Consider the following 9805-nt stretch of genomic DNA (forward strand, 5'->3'; position numbering starts at 1 on the left):
CCCTTTGGTATCTTTCGTCCCTCTTTTAAACAGGAAGTTTCAAAAGCACGTGTAAAAAAAGAAATTAACCGGTGAGAGTGGAAATCCGTACATAACAGATATCACTATAGTACGACTTTGAAAGCAAAACAGTTCCATCCTTTTGTAAAACAGTCTTTAATATATCTATCACATTAATGTTTGAAGGGTCTTAAGCTTATTCAAACCATAAAAGTCGGTACGAAACACCAAAACGAAATGAACAATAACCGATTACGTTTTGTAGTTTACAAATTCTAAACTGGTTCCCGTCAAACTACAACACTTTGTCCGAGTCTAGTGAATACAAGCAGAAACCAGTTAGTTTGTAAACTGGTTCCTGGCTGATTACTACACAATGACCTCTCATGCATAATTAATGATAACACAAGCAGATTCCAGTTTGTATAGAAAATAGTAAATACGAAACCAAGCGCGGTAGGCAGAGAAATGTAATGAAGTTCAGGTCGCCAGTTATGGAACAATGACTGCGTCATTTTCCAAAAATGAAATACATGTGCGTAGTGAAATATCTTTGTTACGAGTCATTACTACAGAGAAGGTATGTTTGAAACACAAAAATTAAAAGCTTCGTGCTAATATTACAAATATTTAACTAAAAGAATATTTCTTACTTTTATTAATTTTTTTTTCGTTCACTCATTTTCACTCATTCAAAAAAAACGGCATATTTTATTTTTATTCATAAAACTAGTATATTTTAAAATAGAAAAGTAGGACACATCGTTCATATATTTCCCCTTAATTCTTTTAAGAACTTTACTTTTGGATCTTTAAAGTGTATTTATTAAACTTAAAAAATTATGTTTTTGTGTGTTATCTAGGTTATCTAGTCTTCATTCTCTCCCTGACCATGAAATATTTAAATATTTTGTTTGGGTGTTTTATTGAAGTTTTGATAGCCCCCCTCCCCCTTTATCAAAACTTAAAGTAAGTTTTATTTTCCAGCGATCATCTATTTGAGATGCCTGGAACTCGTTTATTATATTTTTTTTTTTAACTCTGTTCTACTTTTTAGATGCAGATGAATTATATTAACCTACATAGCCAATGTATGTCACCCCAGACGTAAAATGTTTTAACAATAGAAGAAAACGTCGATGCTCCTGTAAAACATGATGAACAGCAGCGTTTTTTCTACAGTTTTTTCTACAGTTTAAAAAAAAAAACCAGTTTCATAATCAAGATAAGAGGTTGTGTAATATTAAGAAAAGTCGAACAAATAGTGTATGTTTTCAAGTTGTAGATATATCATTTTACTTAATGTACAAGGCTTAGTGTATTTTGTAATTCCTTAGAAATGTTATTTATTTTCTAAATCTTGCATCTTTTATTTTCTGTTATAAGATGAATATACACGTATTGTTGTCCAGTGTATGCAAACTCTATGCAATATTGGAAGCAGAATATACAAAATCATAAAAATGAAAATACTCATTTGCTACTTAGTCTAATATCAATACTAATAGAGTTGGTACGATACTAGTTTTCGAGTTTTTCAAATCATTTTAAACACAAGAGACAATATAAGTTAGAAACTATTGAGTATACTCTAGTATTTTATACAGTGTACTACATGTAGCTGCGGAACCGTAGCTCTTATGTCTTTATGATATTTTTTTTTACTATTTGCGGACCATCTATGTTATTAGGTCTTATTGTTTGACTAAGCAAATCTAGATATGGTTCTTATTCCTGCAACAAACCCAGCAATCTATTTTAAATACTTGACCAATAGGGTATATGAAATTCACAAATGTATTGAATTTAAGTATAAAGAACATTTCTTATCTAATTTGGAGCAGCGAGAGGCTCATAATTAAAACATTTGATAATTAAATTGTCCAATTATTCTAATGAGATTTTTTTCTCTTTTCCATGGAAAGATCTTTAGATTTTATTCTGAATAATTTGAGGTAGTAGTAGAATATCTTTTGATTTTGTACTAATAAGTTTTTCCCCACCACGTTTTGACATGAAGATTATTTTTTTTGGCACGAAATATTAAATAGTTGATACGCTTTAAGCTTTTGTATTGGATTGGAAAATATATACAAAACAAATACGCCATTTTACGGTTAAATCAGCACAAAAAAATAGATAGGTCGGTATTTCATTCATATTTTGATTTTTGCAACATGATTTTGAGTTTTGGTCCGTGATCGTATGATCAGAGTTCACCATGGTTCAAATTAACCCGAACTTTAAATAATTAAACTTTGTCCTTTGGTTATTGTTTGAAAAAAAAGGCTGAAAAAATTGTTTTTTCATCACACAGTTTCATTTAAACGGCCATCAATAGCACGATAGTGAACATTTAGATGTCTTACTATACTTTTAGAAAGAGATCAGTTAATCTTTCCCTTTCCAACAGAAATAAAATTGCTTAGTATTAGTGATTTACAGATTTTAGATTAGAGACGGGTGAGATACCCTATACAGAACAGAAAAAAATATTTTGTGTGGCATCTTAAAAAACGTTGACCAGAAGTTACTTTATGTTAACCGAAGAAAAAAACTAACTTTTTTCACCTACATTTGATTTAATTACATAAACGTACCAATTTTTTGGCACCAGATGAGCAGTTCGACAATCAATGTCTCTTCAGTGATGCTCGAGGCCACAATATTTGAAAATACAAAGCGTATTAAAAATATGAAGAGCTATCAACAAAAAGGGACCAAAAATAAAGCCGAAGCCGAAAGATACATTCCTTGATTCTAAATAATTTCCAAAATTTTGTAACATCAAATTTTATTAACAAATATCTCGAAACCGATATTTTTTTTATCAGTGTAAAGTAATCTTTGATAATAAATTGGAAGACACATTTTTATAACCAGAAATAACAAATTGTCACCATTAATCAATTCAACTTGCATGGACACCATGCATTTTTAGAATATTGTGAAATAACATTTAATATGAAAAAGAGAATGTTGAAATCTTTTAAAACAAACTATTTTCTATAAATTGATACTTTTCAAAATGGAACCTTTTACTTATCACTTAATTTTCTTATCACTTAATTTTCTTATCAAATATGAATGTGGGAAAGTGAAATGACCATCTACTGTTCTGTGAACAACTTGTTTCTGTTTTTCTTCCTTGCCACCTTTTGTAGATTTCAAAAATATCTTTGACAGATCTATTACTGGTACCGATTTCCAACCGTAAAACACATTTAATTTCCAATTTGCTCGTTATGGCCTCTGGATATTGAACATAATTTGACCAAAGTTATCTGGAGACACAATATGAGAGTTAATTCCTTTCTTAACTCAATATAAGTGGAGTTTAACTGTTACTTGTAAACTTAAGATAATAGTGACAAAGGGTCTTTTGATATTCAATTAAAAGATATGCGTTTTAGGTGGAAAGAACCTAACTATTCTTTTTTTTATAGTAATTTCTAAGCATTTAAAGGTTTTCTTTTCAATCTCTTTACAAAACCACAGTTTATCATTTGAATGCAAAAAAAAGCAAACACATTGGAATAGAAATTAAATGATAATGATTAGTTTTAAGCGATTGAAACATTGGTAAACTACTGTATCCTTCATTTACGTATCAAAGATCATTAAACAATAGTCATATTTTATAAATATTATGGGAACATTACATTATTGAATGTTCAACCCTGGAAAAATACAGAAGCAATCATCTGATTTCGAACAATATAGTTGATAATTTTACGAAAAGATTAATTAGATTGACCATGTAAATAAACTGGATCTCAACTCATTAAATGAAACTTTTAAAGAGAATCTCAATATATTCTTTACCTAATTCATGACTATATGGCTATTGGTTAAAAAATTAAACAATATTTCATAACAAGTTACAAGACACTGAAGGTAAAACGGTACTATTTATTCTGCCATAGGCGACAATATTAACATTTTCTAAATTTACCACTTTTTAAGATAAAAACCTGGATAAAACAGTTATATTTTTGTGTTAGTACTTTATTATTCTGATTTAAAAATTAAAGCCAAATAGTATCATGACCAACTTTCAACGGAGCTTGTTTATGCTATCCATGCCCACCATCATTTTGCACCAAATTTATGAAATTTTGCAAGTCTTTTCGAATAATTCTCTAGAAAATATTTCAATAGGTTTCAAAATACACACTGCAGTTATTCATGGATAAATAAAAAATATATTGTACCCTTACATCCAATCACAGCGCTCATAATTTGACTACCTTCACCTGCCTTGGGTACACAAAAGGCCAACCTAATGCTGGGAAAATTTAATACTACCGGTTTCCCTGAAGGGACACGTAATACGTATGTTCATGTGGCAGATCATAAGTAGGACTGTTATTGTAAAAACAACTTAATGTCAAGGACATTGTTTCAATAATCAATTTCTCAGTGAGGCAAACGTAGATGTAGTAAAGTGACATAACCAATTAATCGCGTGTAAGTAAATTTTTTATGTAGTTTCAAAATAGATAAGTAGGTCACTAATTGTAAAACATGTCCTGTTATTGTTTTTATTTTTTGAAATTCTTTTGCTATTTTTAAAGAAAAAAGGCGTAACAATAGCAGATCTGATACTGTTCTTTAAGCAATACTCGTTAAAGTTTATATTGAGATCTTATTAATTTACAAACAAGCCTATACTGACGTCCGCCATTTTGGTTTTAAAAAATAATTTGGAATTTTTTTTACTTAATACGAAAAATATTGTGTGTGGCATTATAAAAAAATGTTGACCAAAAGTTACTTTATGTTAACCGAAGAAAAAAACTAACTTTTTTCACCTACATTTGATTTAATTACATTAACGGTACCTATGTTTCTGCACCAGATGAGCAGTTCGACAATCAATGTCTCTTCAGTGATGCTCGAGGCCAAAATATTTGAAAATACAAAGCGTATTAAAAAATGAAGAGCTATCAACAAAAAGGGACCCCCCCAAAAAAAACCAAAGCCGGAAGATACATTCCTTGATTCTAAATAATTTCCAAATAAATTTTGTAACATCAAATTTCATTAACGATATCTCGAAACCGATATTTTTTTTATCAGTGTAAAGTAATCTTTGATAATATATTGGAAGACACATTTTTATAACCAGACATAACAAATTGTCACCACTAATCAATTCAACTTGCATGGACACCATGCATTTTTAGAATATTGTGAAATAGCATGTAATATGAAAAAGAGAATGTTCAAATCTTGAAAAACAAACTATTTTCTATAAATTGATACTTTTCAAAATGGAACCTTTTACTTATCACTTAATTTTCTTATCAAATATGAATTTGGGAAAGTGAAATGACCATCTACTGTTCTGTTAACAACTTGTTTCTGGTTTTTTTCCCTTGCCACCTTTTTGAAACATGTATAACTGATACCGATTTCCAACCGTAAAACACATTTAATTTCCAATGTGCTCGTTATGGCCTCTGGATATTGAACATAATTTGACCAAAGTGATCTGGAGACACAATATGAGAGTTAATTCCTTTATTGATTCAATATAAGGAGAGTTTAACTGTTACTTGTAAACTTAAGATAATAGTGATATAGGGTCTTTTGATATTCAATTAAAAGATATGCGTTTACGGTGGAAAGAACTATTCTTTTTTTTTATAGTAATTTCTAAGCATTTAAAAGGTTTTCTTTTCAATCTGTTTACAAAACCACAGTTTATCATTTGAATGCAAAAAAAAGCAAACACATTGGAATAGAAATTAAATGATAATGATTAGTTTTAAGCGATTAAAACATTGGTAAACTACTGTATCCTTCATTTACGTATCAAAGATCATTAAACAATAGTCATATTTTATAAATCTTATGGGAACATAACATTATCGAATGTTCAACAGGTCGAGAACTCTAGATTTCCTGACATCAGACTATATTTGCGGGACGTAAATAGCCTAACATTCTTTGTATAGTCTCATCAATCGATAATGTCCGTCTGTTGCTAGTTTTATCCTAAATATACCTCAGAGGTATTCGTATCGTTCAGCTGCTGTCCTATTGACGTATGCGCAATATCTCCAATTATCTAAATCCTCTGGATCATAGTGGTTTTCAAATTACCTATTAGGTTTTTTTTCTAAAACGTGCCTTGTATATAGAAATAAGAGGATGAGGTATGAGTACCAAATGAGACATCTTTCCATCCAAGACACAATCTTTTAAAGTAAACAATTTTAAAAGGTTCAATGCTGAAAAGTAAGCTATAAAAGGACCAAAAATAACATGTGTAAAACAAAAACAAAAAACACAAAAAAAAAAGAACGGCTTTATTTAATATACGAAAGATGAAGAAATGTATCCAATAAATAAAAGAAATATAACTATGTAGCTTTATTTCCAACGCTGCAATTTTCACAAAATATATCAATGTTACTATCTTGTCCGTTAAAAAAATCCAATGTCTATATTAGAAAAAAATCGAACTTTGCAAAGACGAAAAACAAAATGAAACTACAGTTGCTGCTTTCACTACCTTCAGAACAAAATGACCAGTTTGAAAGTCCAAAATACAGAAATATGTCAAAAATTAATTACACCTATAGATTTCGTTAACACTGTCGGACAAGAATTTAAAAAGGTCTTGTGTAGTTTCGATGAAATATGAAGGATGATATAGGTTTTGTGCATCTTCTGTACCTTTAAAATTCTCAAAATGAAAATATTACTTGGTGTTCTACAGACGTTAGTAAATATATTTCATAATGGAATATCGAACTTTCTGAAAGATGTTTGTATACAAAATAAGGAGATGTGGTATGATTGCCCATTTAAGCTCAAATGAAGTGGATGTAAGTAGTGATAGACATCTGTAATGCCTTCAACAATGAGAAATACCCATACAGTATAATCAGCTATAATTGGCCCCGATTGATTAATATTACTTGTTGTTTAAGACAAAGAAATAAACACATTCTTTTCCTCGATTTAAATTACTTTTTAATCATAAAAGAAGGTACAATATCATAAAATAAATTTTGTGAAATTTTAGAAAGTTTAGTAATCTCATCAGATCTTTAACAAACTCTAAGTCTTCGCCTTTTTACGAACAGAAAATTCATAGGATCCTAATTTTTCTTTAACTATCTATAGCTACTTGCTATACAAAAGTTGCTTAATGGCTATACATCGGGTAATGCAAACACTTGTTTCTTCGCATATAAACAACTTTTCGTTAATCTGAGCATGGAACGAATACTTTATATCACGAACTATAAAATTAATGTGGATACAAAAAATAAAAAACTAAGCGATATTGTTAATCCCGTATTGCATGTGTTGTATTTCAGTAAATGAAACGCTTGTTTGGTTGATTGTAAACACGTAGTAGTCCATTATGCATTGTTTCTCATTTAGTGGATTGGTCAAAAACTTGGGGGAAAAAAATTGCGTCACACGTAAATAAACAATTACATGTGCGAGGACATAAGTATGCTAATTCGTGCATTTCCATATAAGGTAGTGCTCCCGACCTGTCCAACCCTGGAAAAAAACAGAAGCAATCATCTGATTTCGAACAGTATAGTTGATAATTTTACGAAAAGATTAATTAGATTGACCATGTAAATAAACTGGATCTCAACTCATTAAATGAAACTTTTAAAGACAGTCTCAATATATTCTTTACCTAATTCATGATTATATGACTATTGGTTAAAAAAAAAAAAAATATTTCATAACAAGTTACAAGACACTGACGGGACACGTAATAAGTATGTTCATGTGAAAGATCATAATAGTTATCAAAGGTACCAGGATTATAATTTAATACGCCAGACGCGCGTTTCGTCAACATACGACTCATCAGCGACGCTCAGATAAAACAAAGCCAAACAAATACAAAGTTGAAGAGCATTGAGGACCCAAAATTCCAAAAAGTTGTACCAAATACGGCTAAGGTAAGAAAATCCTTAGTTTTTCGAAAAATTCAAAGTTTTGTCAACAGGAAATTTATAAAAATTTATGAAAAAAAAGTAGGACTGTTTTTGTAAAAACAACTTAATGTCAAGGACATTGTTTCAACAATCAATTTCTCAGTAAGGCAAACGTAGATGTAGTAAAGTGACATATCCAATTAATCGCGTGTAAGTAAACATTGTATGAATGTTCAAAATAGATAAGTAGGTCACTAATTGGTAAACATGTCCTGTTATTGTTTTTATTTCTTGAAATTCTTTTGCTATTTTTAAAGAAAAAACAATAGCAGATCTGATACTGTTCTTTAAACAATACATGCCAGGATAATAAGCGCACATTTGGATGTATAAAATAACGTTCAAATTTACTTTTATCAAGTAGTATAACATGTCATAATGCGTCCAAAAGTTCCGTTAAGGTGTGAATTTTAATTTGAAAACAAAACTTACGTTCCTCATGACTTACAGTGTCACCGGTACTCGTACCTGCAGACATTGATGAATTTCTTATTTTGACACTTGTCTAATTTTTTTAAGTTTGGATTCTAAAATTTAATAAAAATTGCAATTTGTATAAACATTATTAAGGTAAGAGAGCATGCATGTTGATTATTGTATAATTTAGTTTTGTTGATTTTTGATATTTCTCTTTCACTCTTTGCGAATTATTGCTGAATTAATTACGAAGGCTCAACGTTTGGGTTTTTTCATCTCTTTGTTTGTCCTTCTTTTGTTCTTAATGAATAATCACCGAAATCAACTTTTCATCCCGTTCCTTTTTAATTTTGAATTATGGCAACACTAGTTTACCAATGTTTTTGAGAATGAGCAAGATTGTTTCAATTTGCGGTGCATTGGAAGCACTTTACATAACAGATAGGATATTTTGTTTGGTTGCATAGTCTTCATATTTCAAAAGTATGCGGTTCATCTTGTCGTTAAATTCAACATATTATTAACTTGAACGAGTCTTTACAAGTTAATCACATGCTTATTAAATACAGTTCCTGTCAGAAAACTTTCATATAACTTAGTTGTAGAAAAAAGGGGGTAGTATTTCACACCTCTGACAATTTTAACTGTAATAATAAGCTAATCGATCAATAATGAGATAATATTTAAAGCAAATGATTTAATATAACATTTTTCCCATACAACTTGATTGTCATTCTCTGATTGAAATCCTTTCCGTTAGCTTGTGGAAAGCAGTAGCCTAACTGTAAGTTACAACTGAGAGACTCAAAGTTTCAAAGATTATTCAAAATTTTAAAGATGATTTATTTGCAAAAGTAAAATAAAATGCTATCGCAATACATAATATACATGATATATACACATTTGTGAAAAAAATAAAATTTGCAAAGGCCCCTTTCACGTTTTCAAACCCAGTATTTTCCAAATATATGGTTTATAGTTAAAGAAATAACCATTGATGAAAAAAAATAAAAAATAAAGTAAGTATTTACCTTTGATTTGAGAAAATGTATCGACACATATATCAACGATAAAAACAGTTAAAATATCATATTATAGTGTGCTTGTTAATTAATAAAAATGTCCTATATATAGCGTATCATAGGTAAAGGATACCTAACTTCCTACGTTCGACACAGGTATAAACATTTGAACCCCAAGGATAAAAATTAATGAAATAAATTATATGCCATTTTACAGGCTTTCGGCTTGACAAGTGAATGCCAAATAGAAAACTTAAAATATACGTTTTGAAAACATAAAATTACATTTTTATTCGGGAGCGATATCACGTGTTTTGGAATGGTGATAAACTATATAACGCGTCGAAAAACCGCTCACAACCGAAAAACTTAAAATTACGCAAC

At 29.8% G+C, this 9805-nt stretch overlaps 1 long non-coding RNA gene across 1 annotated transcript in view; it reads right to left on the minus strand.

The window, feature by feature from the left end:
* The window catches only part of LOC139522492 (uncharacterized), a 35290-nt gene extending 25781 nt beyond the window's left edge, over positions 1-9509 (minus strand). Inside the window, exons 1-2 of the long non-coding RNA XR_011664444.1 lie at positions 9431-9509; positions 8415-8509 (exon numbers count right to left, since the gene is read on the minus strand). This is a non-coding gene — a long non-coding RNA (uncharacterized lncRNA). The remainder of the gene's footprint in view (positions 1-8414; positions 8510-9430) is intronic.
* Positions 9510-9805: the final 296 nt, after the last annotated feature.

Source organism: Mytilus edulis, chromosome 5 (genome assembly GCF_963676685.1).
Source record: "Mytilus edulis chromosome 5, xbMytEdul2.2, whole genome shotgun sequence".
NCBI classification, from domain to species: Eukaryota; Metazoa; Mollusca; class Bivalvia; order Mytilida; family Mytilidae; genus Mytilus; species Mytilus edulis.